The sequence below is a fragment of the Chelonus insularis genome, unplaced genomic scaffold (assembly GCF_013357705.1).
Source record: "Chelonus insularis isolate UGA/USDA-ARS -01 unplaced genomic scaffold, ASM1335770v1 contig_25_pilon, whole genome shotgun sequence".
NCBI lineage: Eukaryota > Metazoa > Arthropoda > Insecta > Hymenoptera > Braconidae > Chelonus > Chelonus insularis.
In genome coordinates, this window is record NW_023276451.1 from 1,298,559 (window position 1) to 1,321,122 (window position 22,564).

The 22,564-nt window shown below is 32.9% G+C and overlaps 1 protein-coding gene across 1 annotated transcript in view; it reads left to right on the forward strand.

The window, feature by feature from the left end:
• Nucleotides 1–22,564, forward strand: part of shaker (Potassium voltage-gated channel protein Shaker) — a 92,169-nt gene that overhangs the window by 13,576 nt on the left and 56,029 nt on the right. The gene's annotated exons all lie outside the window — the stretch shown is intronic.

The window sequence follows — 22,564 nt, forward strand, 5'->3', positions numbered from 1 at the left end:
TTTTCATGAATATCACTCTTTTATAGTTTAATGATGTTTATAACCACTGGCCTTTTTTTTTAACTTGCATAAAATGTTGAATATCTGATTTTCTATTAACATTGCTTAAATTGACTAGCCCGCGAATAGGTTTTTAAATTACTTCTTTAAAAAGTAGGTCTTCCGGAGAGTTTTCTTACAACCTTATGAAAGGCATAGTAAATGTAGTGTGGAAATCCATTCACAAGAAGTAACGAGACAGTTACTCCTTACTCTTCAGTCTCAAGGGCTGCAGAACATTATGTCTTGCTTCATGATACTCAAGAAGAATATCAAGCAAAATTTATGTAAAGTTGAACGATATTTGCTGAAACCTATATTGACAACTACGATAAGGAAATTTATTGTCTTATCAACATAACCACGAAATTTTTAACAAATATTTCATGCTTAAAATTACCACTTACTTTACTGAAAAAAAAACATTAAAAATATAATAAACTGATAATAAATTTTGAAATCTTATTCCTAAATGGCCATGTTTAATAGGTAGTCAGAATAATAGGTGCTAAATTATTATATTAGCATTAAAAATGAATCATTTATGAAAATTATATGGTAGTAAGTGCAAAAGAGAGCATAATACATACTAGCAGATACCATCAAATTTGAAGGTGCATCTCTACATCCTAAGTTTATAGCGCATATGCCATTTGCACTCTCTCACGTTTACTCGATAGATCCACTAAATATAATATATACGTATGGCGCATAGAACGTACGTGATAATATTATACAAGAGCTTTCTACATCTTAATAATTGCTTATTTGAAGTTGAATTGCATTTCTTCATATACATTGAACAAATGCCATACACTCTTCTCTTTAACAACAAGCAGTAGTGTATTGTCATTACTCATGACATCTATTTTATGAAGGCATACAAATGTATGTATGTTATGTATACCTCAGTCGATTATTCCTAGTTGGTAGTTCTCAGTCTTGATACGTTAGACGCTTGATATGCAAACATAGATAAGAACCATCGATTTGATGTTTTATCACAATGCGAAAGCTATTAAGAATACAGTAATCAGTGATTAGAAAATTAAATACATTGATTTCAAGTGTGATTATTTATATTGAATTAAACTAAATTAAAATCAATGCTTTCCAAGTTGAAATCTAAAATGATGATTTAATGAACTTCAGTATGGATTTATTTCACATAAGTGGATTAATTTAGTATCAATCACGTCAATAATTGTTATCTGAGTAGTATCAAGCTATTTGGATAACTTGAAAAATTCTACACTCAAAAAAATGAATTTCTGTAGAAACAACATCCTATCCCTTAAATTAACTATCTCATTAGATAGCTGTAGGAACTATCTAGAGAGATGATTGACGATATCTGGAATGGTTCCTTTGGAATGATACTTTTCGTAGCTATTTTAAATATTGTCTTTTAATATTTTTTAAAAATGGGACTTATAAGATTATATTATTTTAGCAATAAATATTTTTTATAATAATGAATAGCATTTATATCACTTGGCGTTGATACTATAATTTTACGATCAGAAATAAGTTTATGAACGTGTGATGTCACCAGTCATTCTTCAGCAATATAGATAGCTATTACCAGTATCCAGTATTTCTCTAACAGCAATCTGTTTGTAACAATACCTTAGATAGCTCTTAAAGTAATATATATTTTTTTTTTCATCATAATGATTAGTTAGAAATATTTATAAATGATAAAATTCAATCAATCAAATTTTTAATCAATATTCTTTTCTTTCTGTATTTAACAAGTGTTATTGTATTTCGAATCTATAAATTGCTAGAGAATACTTCCTCTTATAAATTACTCCTTGAATTTAATTGGAAAAATGAGTCAAATCGTGTTCATAACATTGTTATTTCCCTGAAAAAAACATTAATTACAGTCTCTAGGGCACCACTTTACTTTTTTCACGTTTTTATTTTTTGTTACTTTGAAAGATCAGTTGTACTAGTTCTAACAATCAGCTTGATGACCTACTTCTCGCTGATGCATCGATTATCACACTTTTAACTTTACTTTTTCTTTGAAATCTCTTGATAGCAATTCTATATGGACTCATATCATAAAAAATGACTAAATCCAGACAACTCGTTTTTCCTATATTTCAGATATCATTGAAGAATAAAAAGACTTACTTTATCCAATTCACGACTTCTTCACTGATAAAAAACTCTTCGTGATATTTTAGATTTTCTGATCTTCAGAAGTATATTTAAAAAATAAGAATATCTAAAAAATTGACACTGAGATTCAAATAAGATTTCGTTCATGTAATGTTCCTATATAAGAATTACAATCTTGGTTTTATATTTGAAAAGTATTAAGCTTTAGTAATGCCATTTCCGTCACAATATTGATAAAAGTGACATTACTCTTCAAATCAGCTTACATCAGCTATTTATAACTAGTATTTCTCTATTTTTCTTACTCGTCTTTCTATTCTGAGTGTCAGATATAGCTGAAAAAAAATATCTGAACTTTTTTCTTCGATTATTTTAAAATTTTCATATCATGCTTTTAAAGGACTTTTGTCAGTCTAAATTAACTTGAACATGAGAACTGTCACAGAGTACTCATGACAACTATTTTTCCTTACGATGGTTTGATCACTGTCGAATGATTGAATTATCTATTGAAAATGATATTACATTTTTTCGACGAGATTTAAAAACACTTATAACATAACGTATTAATTATGATTTGACTTACAATTGATTTGAATAGTGAAGTTACACTTGATTAGCCACATTGTCTTGATGAAAGTAATATAAGAATATTCAAGAAATTTTCCTGAATTAAAAATGCAATTGTCTCCCCTGATTTCGCATATTTAATTCCCAAGTGTTCTGAATTCAATAGGTAAAAGAAGTAAAATGAATGGTTTAAATAGTCTCTCGGCAATTGAACTTCAAAGTACCTATTTGATTTTGCGGCATAAAAAGACTTAGAAATAGGTTCAGGGGATGGCGAAATGAAACACGAGTCCACAAAGATAGGGCAAATTGCGTTAAATGAGCTCATTGTATTATTCTGCACACATTCATTGATTGTTCCTGTTCATTGGGTGTTCCTCTAACACAATTATTCACTTACCAAATTCACCCTTTCTTTGAAAACACAGTTTTTAACAAATTGTATTTCATCATAATGCTTTGTACAAGTTGGTAAAATATTGAACAAACTTTTAATAAATTATAGTTTATGATAGTTTCTACTTGGTTTAAAATGTTTTACTTGAAAAGTTTTTTTTTACTGCAAATAATCCAAAAGAACATAATGTGAAGCTTACATGAGTAAATTGTGAATTGACATGTAAATTTCATTCCAATACATTACTCTCAATAATTTAGACAAAGTTTAATTTCTATGCTTCAATAATATTACATTGGATATAGAACTTTTTCAATTTTTTCTGTATCAACTATCAATCCTTTCTGCTTACTCACTGAGCACTAAGCTACTTTACACATTTTTTTCAATAAAGTATTCTACCTCATTGAAATATTCCAAATAATTATCATTCTTTTGTGAATAACTTAATCAGTGAATAGATTTATCAAAATTTTAGTATGAAATATTAAATCTCTAATTAAATTAAATTACTTTCTCAATGATCATAATGTGGAGAAATTAATGGCTCTGTCACATGCAGGAAAACCACATCTATTCTTAACAGTCTCTCCAAAGTGTGACCAAGTATTTATGATATTTTTTTTTCTCATAAAAATAGGCTTGATTAATTAATGCAAAGGTGATCATCATTTAATAAACAAAAATTTTTTTAATATCTCGATGCCTGATTGGAAGCCTTCAATTTGAATGAAATAGAAGAAAAAGCTGTTGATGAGGAATTTTTGTTCACTAATTGAAGATTCGGTATTGATGATTATTTCTTGAAGTACGCGATCCAAAGTTTTATTAAATTGTTGATGCGAGAAGGTTTATTGCAGTATTTCAGGATTAAACCAAGTACTCGGAAGCATACCAAGAGACCTTTGTTCATAGATTTGCTCTCGACAATATCTACCGTCTATCTTGTTATTCGACTCAATTCATACTCTAACCCTGCAGGCAACTAAGTTTTGTGCTTTGCCTTTGGTATAAAATTTATAAAGATTCTTTAAATTTCATGAAATAATGAGCAAGATATCTGAAAGATACTAGTAACATCCCAAGGTTTTATCAGTATTTATTCATAAAACCCTAATGGAATATATATTTAAACATCCTCCTGCTTGAGTTGAACTTTTAGTTATTGCAATAATTAAAAAAATAATTACTCGACTTGTTAAAACTTTTTGTTAGGAATAAAAATGGTGTTTCATACACCTCGTATATATTTTTCTATTCTTCTATGTGTGATAATAGCACTATTCCTGAAGCTAACATGAATTCACGTCAATGTGGTATGCCTTTATCTATGTTCAACAGACTCTATATATAGGTCTAGTCTCATGCTCTATACAGGCGAATCTTTTGACGCGTATATAGAATGGAAATACTTTAACCATATACATTCTGTTGGTGAATATATTCATGTTTATTGTAGCTTTTGAGTTCAAAGATAGTGAAAAAAATATAGCAAAAAATAATTACACAATCGCTTAATATTTGTCAGATGTTGAACAATTAATTCCTCATCACATAATTATTTATTTCATTAGAAAGAGGTCAGGAATAGAATGTAATTTAATTGAAGATTTATTTTTGGTAAGTTGATGTTTAACTTTGACCTATCAAATGATTTACTATTCATGCTGCTATACGGTTATTAAGTTACCTGAGATTTATTGGTGGCAATAAAAAATGAAGATCAAATAGCATTTCTCATCATTTGACATGAATTTGTAGATATTGACTGCATGCAAATCTAATAGTCATTGGATTTCACTTGACACTAGTGTACACTACATGTACGCATGTGAGAGATTTACAGTGACGATTGCAGTTGAGAATGTGGGGGTGTTTTTACGAACCACTCATCGATCCTCTTGTATTTTAGCTTATAAATACCAGTAAAACATGTATTATACATGAGACGAATATACCATTCGGATAAATGTTCATTTACATTGGTTAAATTTAATATTCATGCTCAATAAATTGTACATATGGTATAAACTACTGTATATATTTTGATTTTTTATTTATTTTTGTGTACATAGCATTTACTATTACATATTATATGATATAACATTATGTTATATCTAAAGTGTTACAGTAAATATTTACTCGCATTATATTTATTTTTATTTTATGTTCGAAACTAACTTTATCTACTACGTGCTCAAGTATTATAACATAGCTATAAAATAAGAATAGAATAAAAATCGTTTTCACGTAAATGGATTCTCATTATTTTGCAGTTTTTGTCTGAAGATGAGATATCAATTACACTTTGGGATAGTTTCTATGCAGTAGGAATTCAATTGAACATTCTTCACTTCTATTAATCAGCTTTAACTTGCTAGATCTTTTTCATCTTGTACTACTTGAGAAATGTTTGTAGAATATAAAAAGCGACCAAGAAAAATGTTCTTCTTTATTACCTTTTTCTTAAAAAAATGATAAATTCTCACCAATCGTGATAAAAATGTAATATTTTTAGGCGATAAATTCATTGAAAGAAAACTATTGGAAATATTTTTTTTCTTCATCAAAGTCTTCTATTTTGTTAAACTTCAACTCGGGCTATAGTAAATTTTTCTGACATCTGAAATAGGGTAAATAGTACTTCTCATTAATGATAAGAATTAATTGAACCTGTTTCTCGATTTAAATAGATTTTTTTCTCTCATTTTAAAAGTGATTTTGTTTCAGTGCAATGAAGAAGATGAAAAAAGAGTAATATACGAAGACCTTACAGCGTCTGTATATATCCTGGATCTCATTTTAAATTATTTGCCGTAGAGAATACGATTTTGTGATAAACTTAGTGAAAAGATTACATAAAATAGGGTGAAGGGAAAAAATAGTTGCTATTATTATATTTCATTTGACAACGAGTTCACATGCTTGACGGTATTAATTTAACCAGGTCTTAATTTAAAAAAAATACGATAGTATTATAGAAAACAATTCTGCATTTACGAAGAACATTTAAATTCCTAGTGCTTATACCTATAGTAAAAACGAAAAAAAAAATTCTCCCACAAAAGTAAGAAGTTCTTTTTTTGTTGACAGCTAAAGCTTTCGAGATCATTTAATATTGAATGCTTAAAATTTTTATTATTCCAGAGGAATCATTTTTCACAAGTTTTGTTTAATTTTATTTTTATCCACGATCGTTTATTTTTTTATATGTTATTTTTTCTAATATATTCTATCTAACTATTCACCACGTTGATGGCTATAGAACGAAAAAGTTCAATTATTAAATATCTGAAATAAGTGGAGCATGATGCGTTGTTATTCTTTCACGTTTTTGCTACGAACAAACATTCTCACAAAAATCGTTACTCGCAAAATCTAGCAACAAAAGAAGTATGGATCAGTGGTCAGTAGCAATTAAATTTTCACCTAAAGAATTTGAGTGGACAATTTTAATCCCAGATCAATTTTCCAGGTCTTTATATATAGATTCATTTAATAAATCTTTCAAGTACTTTTTTTGCTTTCAAAATAAATCTCTTAAAATGGAGAATAAATATTAGATCCAGAATAATACTAAGATAAAAATAATATTAATTACATTTTAAAGAATTTAATTTGAAATTTAGTGGAAAGATATTGAATTAACTCATCAATCGTGTGGTTTTAATTTTATTAAACTGAAAATTGATGGAAATAAAGTTGAAATTTTGCCAAGACCTAATTTTTACATTGAATCCTCTTGAACTTTCTGTTTGAAGTAATTAGCCTCTCGACAGAATATCTGATCACACTGTTATTCTATTTAGTTTGGTGTTTTCATATTTATTTTCTTTATCTCAAAGATAGTTTAATGGAGAATTACTTTCTACATTATAACTTTCAAGAAAGAGTTATTATCATTAGATTAGGAACATCAAAGGATCACTCTATTTAACTGGCAAACCAATTTGTAGCGTGATTTCAATGGTGAATTACAGCATTGTTCGCCATTTGAGTAGTATAGTCTATCCTATTGTTGTTCGTACTAGCGGTTCATCAGAAAGCTTGAAGCTTGCTAGGAGATTTCAGTTCACAAAAGTAGTACATTAAACAAGTGAGCCCTGCTTTCACGTTTCAAATGAAGAACGAACACTCTTCTATCAACACAAAAAGCTTCAAAGTTTAAAAAAACTTCAAAGTAGTCTGGGTGTAATCATTTTTAATTGGATATTTTTATTTGAGAAAAAAAAATGTTTAGAAAGTGTTAATAAAATTTCACTAGACTATTAGCTTTTAAAATAAAAAATAATTTTATTAAAATAATAATTTAGATTTTATCGTCTAATAGAAAATAATTACAGGAACCATGAAGTTTACGTGAATTGTTTGCATTTATCAAGTATTATGATAGCATTAAACCATATAGCTACGTTATGATTCTACTCTGGTCGTTTTAGAGGTTGTTATCTGGCTGAATGACAAAGCTGCAAATTTAAACAAGGAATAAAACCTTTACCAATTTCTGTCAAGTATATTTTAATGAACAGATTATACGAGAAGATATTTTATAATGAATGATAAAGATTTTTGCTTTATTTGTAACATTCCATTTTCAGCACAATTATTATCAAATGTTAAAGTCTTCGAAAAGGTTTTATAATTTGTAGACCTCAAATATTTAATTAGTGATATCATGATTCACTTGACTTTTCTGACTTACATCGTGATTTGTAAGTTCGTTAGTTCTAATACTTTCAAGAATTTTCATTTTGCAAATATTTTCATTTATATTCATTTCTAAATTGAATAAAATTCAAGGAATTTCAAAAACAGTTATTTTTAACAGGATTACACTTTTTAAAACTATTAGTTAGAGTGAACATTTGTAATCTTAAATCAGCACATTCTAGAGCTCTCATTATTTATATAATTTTGAATACTATTAATTTCATCAGTCGTTGATAATTCTTTGGAGTTGTGAAAAAAATAAGAATAGAATTCTCAAGAGGAAAATGCTTTTGTCAATATAATCTGAACAGATATTGAATAATATTATATTGAAAGAGTGACAAGAAGTAGAAAAAAAAGGTCAATAATACTTGAAGTCGTATAAAAGACTAGATGTGACTTTTAATTATCCAACTACGCTTAAATTATCGATTGATAATATAATTTGTATAAACGTCACGTCGTTTGATAATGAAAACTTCCTTTACTACTCTTGACAATTCAAATAATGTACTTGACTTGAATCTTGTTCAAATAAAAGAACATTATTCAGCTATTTTATCACTAGCATAAATTTCTTCAACTCGTGAGATCTTAAGAGCTACTGTTGTTTTCAAGCTTTTTTATGATTAATTGAGAATCTGATCCATCTTATAAAGTCTGTCATTCAGTTTTGTTTTGTTAAGTCACTTGTTGCCATTCTTCGCGACAACCTGTTAGGCCACGACATACATTCAAATATTGATCTACAACATTTGCCAGCCTGTGACTAGCAGCAGGTGGCGTAGTATTCACGCGTATCGCTAATGAAAACGTACAAGTTTTTTAATGTACAAATACAATAGGTGTATGACAAACAGATATTACTAACAGAATTTATGATATTCTATATATAGGGAGAATTGTTGTGAAGGACAAAAACCGATTTAGAATGTGATAAAAAGTAAAAACGATAGCAAAGTGACGTAATGACTTTTCAGTTACTCAAAAAAGCTCGTAAACATTTTAGAGGTTGAAAATTAATTTATTATTCAAATTAAGCGCACGTGCATTTTTTTTTTATTATTGAACTTGAATATAATGCTGGTTTTTAACCCTCATAAAAGTCAGAATTTTCACTCAAGTGATAAAGAAAAACTTTGAAAAGTTTTAATCTTCCTACTGAATAATGGAACGAAGAATCAATTACCGATTAATATATTATAAATCATGCATAAAAATGTTAATTATCTTTTTTTCTCACGTAATTATTGCAGATAAATTATTCTGACACTGATATGAAAATTATTTTTTTATTGTAAAAGTAAATAATTAATTTGACTGTCAGAGTATGGTAATGTAAAATATGCTAATAAAGCTCACTTGACGGTTGAAAGAGTAATTTACACTGTGTTATCAGAGTTGAAAATATCTAACATAGTTAAAATTCTATCGAACTATTTCCTACTTACCATGTCATTTATAGATTGAGAATAGAAATAGAAATTAGAATTGAGTGCCATGTTTATATTATTTAAAAATAAACTGACTGTTGAATAATAAAAAATGGCTCGTATATTAAAAATTACGAGTTTCAAAAATTTACATGAGCGAGCCACATGTTGAGTCCCCGAAACCCTTCCAGATGTCCTGGCAATAAAACCAAGGAAAAAATTGAAAGGGAAACTTCCAATAAAACTTCAAATACAAAATCTGGCGAAAGGATTTTCCCAACCTTTTTTTTATTATCGCTGGCGTGAGAAAATCCTTTCCACCTCCTTCACCCACCCAATGCTTATCTCACCCCACCACGCCCATGTTCTCCCTCCTTGAGGAAGAGCTACAAAAATCAAGGCAGACAAGGGCCTGTCCTTCTTGATCTTGCACAGATTCCTTTTCGCTTTCGTTGAAAGATCACGGACTTTGCTTTTTTCGATCTATCGTTGAATTGTCGTTGTTCTGGGTATTGTGTGAAGTGAGTTGTTCCTGCGATACGTCTGTGACACCTTCTGCCTTGCGATCGAGCTTCTTCTGGAACTACCTGGAAGCTGATTACCATCTTCCCGCGACGTGGTCCAGGTTGCAGTTATCATCGTCAACTGGGAATTCCCGATAACCACTCATCAGCTGATCCAGGTTCTTCGTTGAGGATTCTGCAGCAAACAATCTTCAGTCAAAGTAAGAGTTTGTTAACAATCCATTCATAAGTTCTGCAGAAGAGTCTCCACAGAGACTAAGTGCTTCTGCAGAGATCTCCACGCAGATCAATCCGCTATTAGTTCCGTAGAAGGGTCTCCATGCAGACTAAGTGCTTCTACAGGGATCTATATGCTTCCTTGATTATTCGTTCTGTAGAAGAGTCTCCACGCAGACAAAGGGCTTCTACAGAGATCTCTATGCAGATCACTCTTATTCTTTGTGCACCAACGATTTCGAACCTTCGAAGCGATGCTCCTACATCCTTCAGCAATCTTGATCTGTCCGATCCAAGTCTGACAGAATTGCATCTTCATTCTTTTTCTTTCAGTCAAATCAAGTCAAATCAAATCACATCAAATTAAACGCTGATCCATCCGTCACCACCTCCAGAACCATCGTTGGACTCCGTGCTGCTCAACTCTCATCGATTCGCGGATCACCCCTGATTCCCTCATCTCCACCATAGAGATCAAACATTTACTATATTAAATTATTGAGATTAAAATTTCTAAATAACCTGATAAATTTGTGATTGTTTTAGCATTGTAATAGTAGCTTAATATCATTCTTTACGTTATTTATCTCATTAGCATTAATATTACCACTACATTGGTGTACCCTCCAGAGAGGCAACGTTTTGTATTAATTTAGTATTATCGTTATTATTTTCAATAAAACCAGCTATTTTTTAAACATTTTGGTCCTTCGAGCCGGATCTGTGAGTGGTACTATCGTGTAAATCGCGAACGAAAACTGACGCGATGAGGGTTGAACACATAGAGCGCCGGATTGAGGAGCAGATGAGGCTAGTTGAATCAATAGCTTTAGCATACGAGTCCTGTATTCGACCAGGAATAGAGAATATTTCTCGTCAACGAGTGGAAACGAGGCTTGAAGCAGTAACTAACGATTGGGAGAAGTTCCAGGTTGCTAACACTGCGATTAGAATTGCAGCGGAAAAACTGGACAAACGCGACAGCAGCAGACTGCACTCCTTACCTTACTTCTCAAAAAATATATTTAATGAAGCTCAAGATCACTACCTAGAAACTGTCGAAAAGATGAAAACATTAATGTCTCAGCATCAAGAGAAAAACTTCAATAGACAAGATTCGGGTCTAGCCACGAGAGCAATGAACAACCAGTTTTCGTCAGCAACTCATGATCCTCGATTACCACGAATAAATCTTCCACGTTATGATGGAACTCATCAAGATTGGCTGTCATTCAAAGACTTGTTCTCATCAATCGTTGTAGCGAATAACTCAATCTCGGATACAGAAAAGCTTCAGTATCTAAAAAGCTGTCTGCGAGGCCCAGCAGCTCAACTACTCGACTCCACGACCATCTCAGCTGACAACTTTATTCAAGCCTGGGAATCTCTAAAATCATTCTATGATAGTCGGCGGATTCTTGTCAATTCCACGTTAGATGGATTCTTCGCAATCAAAGAAGTCAAACAGGAAAGCGGAATGGAATTGGAAAGATTATATACGTCAATAACTCAAAGCTATAGAACATTGAAGACATTAAAACGACCAGTCGAATACTGGGACGACATATTAGTACACATAGTAGTTCGGCAAAAACTAGACTCAAGGTCGATCAGAGCTTGGGAACAACACATAGGCTCATCAGATGAACCTCCGACGTGGGACAAACTGCAAACCTTCATCATCTCCAGAGCAAGAACCTTACGAGCCATTGAAAATTCGCAAGGGAAAAGGACATCTAAAACATTACGCCCACCACTGAAAAGTCATTTCACAAGTCATAACAACAAAGAAGAATGGAAAAAAGAGTCATGTCAGCTCTGTTCAGAGAAGCACAAACTTACTCGCTGTCCAGCATATCACAGGAAAACAGTGCAACAAAGAAACCAAGTTGTAAAGGACTTCAAACTGTGCTTTAACTGCCTGGGACCACATCAGATGTTCAAATGCCAATCAACAGCCAGATGCCAAACCTGTGGTAGGAAACACCACACCTCGCTACATGAAAAACGACCATCTCCAACGAATAATGCAACGCCTTCAGCATCATCACCGAAACAAGTTCACCATGTGCGATCAGCTCCAGCTACCATCATTTTGCCAACTGCAATAATCAAAGTTTCTAACTCTGTTGGAGAATTCATACCCATCCGTGCCTTGTTAGATCAAGGCTCAGAGATTTCTCTTATTTCAGAAAAGATAGCACAAAAGCTTCGCCTAACACGGAAACAGTCCTCACTTCCAATAATTGGTATTGGTGCATATCAATCAGGAAATACTAGAGGAATTACATCAGTCAAAATTCAACCTCGCTTCAAATCAACCTTTAAGCTCACTGTTGATGCTCACATCCTTCCTCGATTAACATCAACAATCCCAGCTGAAAAAACATATCCAGCTTCATGGAATCATATCAAAAAACTACGTCTAGCAGATCCTGACTACACAGAACCAGGAAACATTGAGATGATCATCGGAGCTGATGTTTATGGAACGCTGTTGGAAAAAAAAGTAATTCATGGTCCACCTTATACCCCAACTGCTCAGTCGACAAAACTAGGATGGATCATCTCTGGCCCAACCTGCAAGTCATCAACGAAACATAACGCTATATCCAATCATTGCTCAATTGACAATGATCTGCATAACCTATTAGAGAAATTCTGGCACCAAGAGGAAATTGGAGACTCAAAGAAAACCTTATCACCTGATGAGAAAGCTTGCGAGGAGATTTTCAAGTCAACTCATTCAAGAAATCCTCAGACGGGACAATATATAGTCAGGCTCCCCTTCAAATCTGATCTTCGTCTCCTTGGAGATTCAAGGCCAACAGCGATGCGGTTGCTTCACAGCCTTCAAACCAAGTTCGCGAATGACGCAGAATATCATCAACTGTATTCATCATTTCTTAAGGAATACGAACAGCTGGGACACATGATCAAACTTCCCAGCGACACTCCACCTAAACAGCCATCGTTTCTCTTGCCACATCATGGAGTAAAAAGGGAATCAAGTACAACCACCAAACTAAGAGTCGTCTTCAATGGCTCTTGCAAAACGATAAACGGTCAACCTATCAACGAGTTATTGCATTCAGGACCCAAGCTTCAGCTTGATCTGTTCAACATTCTCATATGGATCCGCCAACACCGATACATGTTCTCAACTGATATTGAGAAGATGTATAGACAGATTCAAGTCCATCCAGAAGACTGGAAATTGCAGCAGATCCTTTGGAAAGACGATGACAAAGTAATCACATTTCAACTGACCACAGTAACTTACGGGCTGGCGTGCGCACCATATCTTGCATTACGTTCAGTTTTGCAGCTTATCGAAGATGAAGGAAAAAACTTTCCACTTGCAATTGACACGATGTTAAAGGGTAGATATGTCGACGATATATTTGGAGGAGCTGACTCAATCAAAGAAGCGGAACAAAAGGCGAAACAAGTGAACAATCTCTGCATGGCGGGCGGCCTCCCACTACGCAAATGGATAAGCAATAATGCTGAAATACTCAAGGAAGTTCCAGACGAATATAAAGTATCAACTGACGAAATACACATAAAAAATCAATCAGTCCATGCTCTTGGACTACTATGGAATCCATCAGAGGACTACCTCCATTTCAAATTGCCACCGCAGCAGCCAAAGTTTACAAAACGAGCAGTCCTCTCCAAAATAGCTCAGCTGTTTGATCCACTCGGGTTATTGTCTCCAATATTTATAACAGCAAAAATTTTCATGCAAGAACTCTGGGCCATCAAACTACATTGGGATGATGAGCTCCCTGCAAATCAACAGAAGACGTGGACCATCATCCTACAATCTTTGAACAGCTTAGAGGACATAAAAATCCCGAGATGGCTAGGAACCTTTACAAAATCAATCATTGAATTACACGGGTTTAGCGACGCATCTCAACTTGCCATGTCAGCAGTAGTCTACATCTTAACGAGACACAATGACCAAGTCACCACTACACTCCTGTGCTCGAAAACGAAAGTTGCACCACTCAAACGGCTCACCATTCCTCGGCTTGAGTTATCAGCAGCAGTTCTCCTCACCAAGCTCCTCTCACAATGTATCACCACATTACAACTCGAAACCGCACCCTGTTACATGTGGACTGATTCAACTATCACCTTCACCTGGATAAAAAATCATCCTTCAAAATGGAAGGAATTCATCCATAACAGAGTGTGTCTTATTCAAGAGACCCTCCCTCATGCTCAATGGCGTCATGTTCCAGGAGAGCAAAATCCTGCAGACTGCGCCTCCAGAGGAGTAACCTCAGCGGAACTCACAAATCATCCATTATGGTGGACTGGACCAGCTTGGCTTCACGATGATCCAATCACGTGGCCGAAACCACCAACAACCAAACATGACCAGAAAGAATTAGAAATGAAGAATTCATCAACAGTGCACGTTCTTCATACCTCAACATCACTTAAACAGTGGGAGTTGTTATATCGATACTCCTCATATCAAAGGCTCATTCGAATCACTGCTATATGTTGGAGAGTTATAAACCAACTTCGAAGAAAATCAACCATTCCACCATCCTCGCCACTAACTCCAGAAGAATTAGATCACGCCACAAAACACTGGGTCAGACTAACGCAGCAATACAAGTTCATGAAAGAGTTATCGTTGCTTCGACATCAGACCCAAGAACTGCGTAAGTCTCACCCCTTCATCAAATTATTTCCATTCATAGATCAACAGGGACTTCTTCGAGTTGGTGGACGACTTAGGAATTCCATGCTACCTCACAATGCGAAACATCCATACATTCTACCTAAGGAATCTCAGTTAACAAGGATGATTATCCGAGATGCACATGAAAAAACAATGCACGGATCAACTCAAGACACGTTATCGTTTATCCGTCAAAATTTCTGGATCATTGGAGGAAGAAACCCGATCAGATCATTCATAAACAAATGTCCCAGGTGTATTCGCTACCGAGCCCAAGCGTCCTCACAGATAATGGGACAACTTCCGTCAACCAGGGTCACACCAGGACGAGCCTTTCTACACTCAGGAGTAGATTATGCAGGACCCTTTATGATAAAGACCTGGAAGGGTCGATCAACAAAAACCTACAAGGCATGGGTGTCACTATTTATCTGTCTATCCACATCAGCAATTCACTTGGAGTTAGTCACTGACTATTCAACTGACGCCTTTATCGCAGCTTATAAAAGATTCACAGCCAGAAGAGGGATCTGCGCTACCTTAACGAGCGATCGAGGTACCAACTTCATGGGAGCTGATGCTGAACTTAGGAAACTGTTCAACCAACAATCAAAAGAGTGCAAACAAATCACCTCGATGATCTCTAATCAGGGAACCAAGTGGATCTTCAACCCCCCTGCATCTCCACATTTTGGAGGAAAATGGGAAGCAGGGGTAAAATCTATGAAATATCATCTTCGCAGAGTTGTGGGCGAATCCCTGCTCACGTATGAAGAGTTCACCACCGTTCTCTGCCAAATTGAGGGTATCCTCAATTCAAGACCACTATGTCCTCTCACTAATGATCCCAATGATTTGGATGTTCTAACTCCCGGACATTTTTTGGTTGGCCATCCAATCAACTTAATACCAGAACCTAATCTACAACATCTCAATTCATCACGACTGTCAAGATGGCAACATCTGTCTCACATGACTCAGAGTTTCTGGGACAAATGGTCAAAACAATACCTACAACGGTTTCTTACTTCCTATAAGTGGAACAAAGCAGTTGAAACTCTTCAGGAAGGAAGTCTAGTACTTATCAGTGACGAACGCTGCCCCCCTGCAAAGTGGCCACTAGGACGAATAACCAAGCTTCATCGAGGATCAGATGGGATTTCCAGAGTAGCCACTGTGAAAACAAGCACATCAATCTTTGTAAGACCAATTGTTAAACTTTGTCCATTGCATATCATTTCTGAAACATGTTCGTCGCCGGAGTCAACGAAGGCGGGCGGAAATGTTGAATAATAAAAAATGGCTCGTATATTAAAAATTACGAGTTTCAAAAATTTACATGAGCGAGCCACATGTTGAGTCCCCGAAACCCTTCCAGATGTCCTGGCAATAAAACCAAGGAAAAAATTGAAAGGGAAACTTCCAATAAAACTTCAAATACAAAATCTGGCGAAAGGATTTTCCCAACCTTTTTTTTATTATCGCTGGCGTGAGAAAATCCTTTCCACCTCCTTCACCCACCCAATGCTTATCTCACCCCACCACGCCCATGTTCTCCCTCCTTGAGGAAGAGCTACAAAAATCAAGGCAGACAAGGGCCTGTCCTTCTTGATCTTGCACAGATTCCTTTTCGCTTTCGTTGAAAGATCACGGACTTTGCTTTTTTCGATCTATCGTTGAATTGTCGTTGTTCTGGGTATTGTGTGAAGTGAGTTGTTCCTGCGATACGTCTGTGACACCTTCTGCCTTGCGATCGAGCTTCTTCTGGAACTACCTGAAAGCTGATTACCATCTTCCCGCGACGTGGTCCAGGTTGCAGTTATCATCGTCAACTGGGAATTCCCGATAACCACTCATCAGCTGATCCAGGTTCTTCGTTGAGGATTCTGCAGCAAACAATCTTCAGTCAAAGTAAGAGTTTGTTAACAATCCATTCATAAGTTCTGCAGAAGAGTCTCCACAGAGACTAAGTGCTTCTGCAGAGATCTCCACGCAGATCAATCCGCTATTAGTTCCGTAGAAGGGTCTCCATGCAGACTAAGTGCTTCTACAGGGATCTATATGCTTCCTTGATTATTCGTTCTGTAGAAGAGTCTCCACGCAGACAAAGGGCTTCTACAGAGATCTCTATGCAGATCACTCTTATTCTTTGTGCACCAACGATTTCGAACCTTCGAAGCGATGCTCCTACATCCTTCAGCAATCTTGATCTGTCCGATCCAAGTCTGACAGAATTGCATCTTCATTCTTTTTCTTTCAGTCAAATCAAGTCAAATCAAATCACATCAAATTAAACGCTGATCCATCCGTCACCACCTCCAGAACCATCGTTGGACTCCGTGCTGCTCAACTCTCATCGATTCGCGGATCACCCCTGATTCCCTCATCTCCACCATAGAGATCAAACATTTACTATATTAAATTATTGAGATTAAAATTTCTAAATAACCTGATAAATTTGTGATTGTTTTAGCATTGTAATAGTAGCTTAATATCATTCTTTACGTTATTTATCTCATTAGCATTAATATTACCACTACATTGGTGTACCCTCCAGAGAGGCAACGTTTTGTATTAATTTAGTATTATCGTTATTATTTTCAATAAAACCAGCTATTTTTTAAACACTGACTAATACTTCATTTAAATATTTTATAAACTAGAAAATAAATATTAGATCAAACACCAAAATTGCTAGAAAAAATATCTATTGTAAAATAATATTCATAAAATGAAGTTTTTTTTACTTTCAGAGCTTTTAGAGATGGGTAACGGGTCGTGCAAGTAAAGTGCATTAAAACTTTTAAAAATCGAAGGTTCCTTTTATTCTTTGACTAGTTCACGTATAGACGTTTATACTGGACAATGTATAAAAGGAGTAAAAGCTGGTTTTAGTAAAAGTGATCTCTTAAAATCCAAGGGTAAACCTTTTGTAACTTATATTTCAAGTTACAAAGAGTTATGGAAATGAAACTCACCTTTTCGTTGGCTACCATTTATGATAATATAATATTGTTAACTAATACGAAAATATATTAAACTTAATTCATTGAATATATATTCATATCAAAGTTAATTTAAACTGAATTTCCAACTTCAAACATCAAGTTTCATAAATTTGAATAGTTGAAAATAATCAGATGTAATTAATCATTCATTACTTTTATTCAATTTGTCTAGCAGAAACACATAAACGTACTTAAACCTTCATCTTACATCATGACATCTCCATTAGAAATTTCTTAAGCCTGAATTATTGTTGGAACGAGAACTATATAACCAGATTTGTCTAGTGTCTCAGAATTCTGGACATTTGCCCGATATTCGCATTCACTACTCCTTGTTAGCTCTACCAAGGATGCCTTAAATAAGTCATAGAAACTAATGTTTGTGGCTTCTATAAGACAGAGCTTTCTCTCGACTTGAGTTCGAGTTCTGAATACCTTTTACCGAAAACATTTCAAACAGACTTATTTTCGGGTAACATAATTTGACAAATAAGTGTGAACTTTATGATATAAGTCTGAAATGATTATTTAGAGAGAATTACAGAATGATGGAGGATCATATTCTCAGTAATATAACTATTCCAAAGTATAATAAACTTATTAAAGTAAAGAGATAACAATTTTCTGCTTCAATTTATTATATGAAAAAATGGCAAAATAAAATCTAGTGGTTTAGAAATTTTGTCTACAATTATTTTATAATTTTAAAAATAATTTTCTCGTATAAATAAAAGAAAAAAGTTAACTACTAGACTTGAAAAGATTTGTTTATAAAAATTATCATGCATTAGAGAAAATAGAGACAACAGCATATTTGTTGTTTACAAACTTGTCGTGTAAAAATAAGTCAATTTCCAGCTTGTTCTAGTATTGTCACACAGTATGTTGATATTTATTGTGAAATTAGTGGTTTTTATTTAGACCATATTCCATTGGGGTCATTTTGTCAAACTATTTTATATTTTAGAATGATGTCCTTACAGTAATAGCTATTGGATGATTTTTTTTTTTTTGATATTCGATCGAGTGTACGATAAAAGAGACAAATCGAAATAATCACACAAATTTAAATACGTTTCAAGCGCAGAGCCAAAGAGGGTTGGAATCGTATGAAAGGGGTGGTATCGACTTTCTATATGGTTTTGGGGTTTTATATACCATCTATTTCCGTAAGTCGTATCGAAAGAGATGAGGTTCGTATGCGATAGAGACGGTATTATATTTCGCACCGTGTTATTGCCTTGGCAATTTTACCTCTCTACACCGACATCACACTATAAATTTTCTCGTGGAATATTTATTAAATTGATCTAAATATTTCGTTTAGTCAGCAGATAAAAAAAAACCCATTTGTATATGATTTTCTAATTAAGATTCAACTTGATATCTTTATTTATCCATCAGATTTTCAATTTCATTGAAAAGACTTTCATTTTATTGGACAGAAATTTTTAATCAAAATTTTTCAGGATATATTTTTTTAAAAGAATTCAATTGGAATTTCATTGCAGTATTATTTCCTCTTGTTAACGATTGTTTATTATTCGAAACAAATAATGAATATTTTAGAAAAATAAGTTGAATAATCCTTCTAAAGTTGTTTCTTATTTGAAATAATTTTATTCTAATTGACATCGACGGTAACTTATTGTGTTTTGACTTGTGATTTCCGTTTGACCTAACAGTCTACCGGTTTTCCTTGGTCGTTATCGGTGCCGGAAGAGTCAGAATAGCAATACTAATCGATAACTTACTTTCCTGACTGTACTTTGATCAGCTCGATTGTTTCCGATAGTATATAATGATTTTTTGAAGAATAATATATACATATGTATCTCTTTTCTCTTCATTTTATTGTATTAATTAATTTAACAAATTTTCAGCATGTTCAGAGTTTGCATTAATTAATTGTGGTAAAGTTTTGCCAACTAGTTTTCAATTAATTTCTTTGTCTTTCTAACGACGACAGAACAGTAGTCACTCGTAATAAAATTAAAAAAATGGCCGACTATAATTAAATAAGTTGTCCCAGTTATACAGTTTAAGTATAAATACAGTATAGGTATGTTTGATCTTCACTGTTGGCCATTATATAGCCATGTATACGACAATTTTTGTCGCCGTTAAGTCATTCAAGTGAATTGAAAATTCTTTAGCTACCATTTGAATGAGATGTGGCCGAGAAAGGAAGTCGACTGTGTATGCACGTTTAACAACTTATCTCTAGAATTTGGCAGCCACCCAATATAAAATTCCTAATTGGAATATACAACCACAGCATGAGATTCGGGATAATAGAATATTTAGTAATTATTAATTATCGTACAGAACAAAGGGAGAATAATAATTCATTTATTCTATTATTATCAAGCTATTTTCTGTATTTTATACTTAATTCATTTTCTTGAATAAATTATATTCTTTCTCTGACAAGAAGTCAAAGATATGATGACTGCTATTAATTTGGATTTTTATGGAATGTTTGCACGGTGATTTATGACCGAATAGAATTAATCGTAACACAACGTCTGGGAAGAGAGGTGAACTATAAAAGCACGAGGGAAGGTCAAGGGTCGGTAGATCGATACAAACTAGCTTAGGTATATTCCCTTCTTCTTTTTCTCACGGAAGTGGTATCCGTATGAAGAAAAAAATATGTATCATAAATTTTTTTCTCATCTTAAGTGTATATTCAGTAAAAAAGATAATACGCTTGTTGGTATATTCGTTTTTATGCCATACTCAAAAATTAGATTACTTCTTTAAAGACTAAAATTGGTAAAGCAAAAGAGTATTTTATTAATGCATTTTTTGTGCATCCAGGAACAAGTTTCACTTACTTTTTTTTTGAGTGTATTTTTTATTTAAAAAAATCTTCTGATCAAATACATCAAGTATGAAAGTACTCCAGAAATTTTTTTTTAAAAAGAATAACAAGTTTTTACTCCTGAGATTTATCTTTTTTCATTAAACATTCAACCATTTGCAGCAAAAATGTTTAAAAAATCATTTTCCATAAGAAATTTATTCAATTCGGAATAATGAGAATGTGAAATCCAAGATTGAGTTCAATTTAGTATAAAATAACCTAGAGTTAATAGCTGTTTAGAATATGATTATTATTATAGATAAAATAATTTGAGTTGGATTGAACGATAAATACTTGCAATTTGTAGAACCCGACAAGTAGATAATATCGCCACAAGCGGTCACTTTAGTTCTCGATGCCTCACTCCCTGTAGTTTAATCGCGCGGTGAGTTATTGGCTACATAATCCTACCAAACCTTGCCAATTGAATTCGGCCCAATTCACAAAATACGATTGAGTTTTATTTATCAAATTTAAAAAAGAAGAGAATTAACAATAAATAACATTATTCAACTATTTTGTCATTTTATACATGTTGACTTTTCAGTTATAAATTATTTAATGTCCAATTCATAATCAAATTTAACTTTGAGTTGATTATAAATGAAACACTTTTGAATGATTTCTATCCAAATTGGATGAAAAGGGTTTATAAAATAGCTGGATTTAATTAAAACATTCGTTCCATTTAATGAATGTGTTATTTAATATTCATTCGTATTTGATAGCCATAAAATTAAGTTAAGCTGTGTCATTATAGATGTGATAAATGAAAAAATTTGATGTTAGTAAATCACAACGATGATCATAAGTTTTAGACTCATTTTAAACTACAATTTTGTGTTTAAGGCATTGCTTCCACATGTTGATGATAAAATTTTATATGCTTTTTATTGGAGTGTTGCCAATTTTTCCGAATATTCAATTTAAGGTTCGTAGCAACCATCGACATTTTTATAAAAAATTATTTTCTGCATCAAATAAAGTAAGTGAAGATTGAAAATAATAAATTTTATTTTCCACAGATGATCATAATTTCGGCAATAAAATTTTTCATTATCTACATCTGTTTTTTAAAATAAATAGCTATTTTATATTATTAACAATTGAAGATAAAAATTATTGAATTTTATCTATGAACTTACGATAAAAAAATGTTATTGCTCCTATAATAATTTGAGCTTACAATATGTCAGATATAGGGAATAAAAATTTATCCGCATTATTTCAGGAACATTGATTATCAATTGACATTCGAATTTTATGATGAATTTAATGCATTTACTTTTGTTATTTTTCTACATGATTTGCACTGCATCATATGAAGATTGATAATGCAAAGTTTTGTAGAATAGTAGATCTATAGAAATGTAGTGTATTACATTGGAACATTGCGTGGCAATGCGCCCTTGGTAATACTGCATGAATAATATACCATTTTAGTCTTTCACTCAAGCATAGTTCGCTAAACATCAATTTTTTTTTAAACTACAAGTTGTATGTCCAATTTATGATTGTGAGAATTTTTAAGCAATTTCATTCCATATTGTTGACTTTAATTAACAATTTAAATTTCATGATGTTTACATATGTCGACAAATTTTTCTCTTTCCATATTGGATTCTTCTAATTCGTTCTTATATTTGTAGCAAGTCGATTCAACATTACGCAGTGTGTCATATCGATTTATCGTTATTTATTTATAGGGACAGTAGTTTTATTACAGTTTCTTGGTAGTCTGTCTGCGGTTGTTTTAATCAATCAAGAAAAACGTGTTTCCATTTGTCTGTCATATTGGAAAAAATAACGAAATATATTGCTGAATAACAGCAAAAAAGTCTAAAAAAAAACAAATCTTTTGTATTTCAACGGAAATAGTTTTTCCAGAAATTAAGTGATAAAACAATGAAAAAAATTGTATGATATTTACGTTATGATATTCAGCGGAATAATACACTGA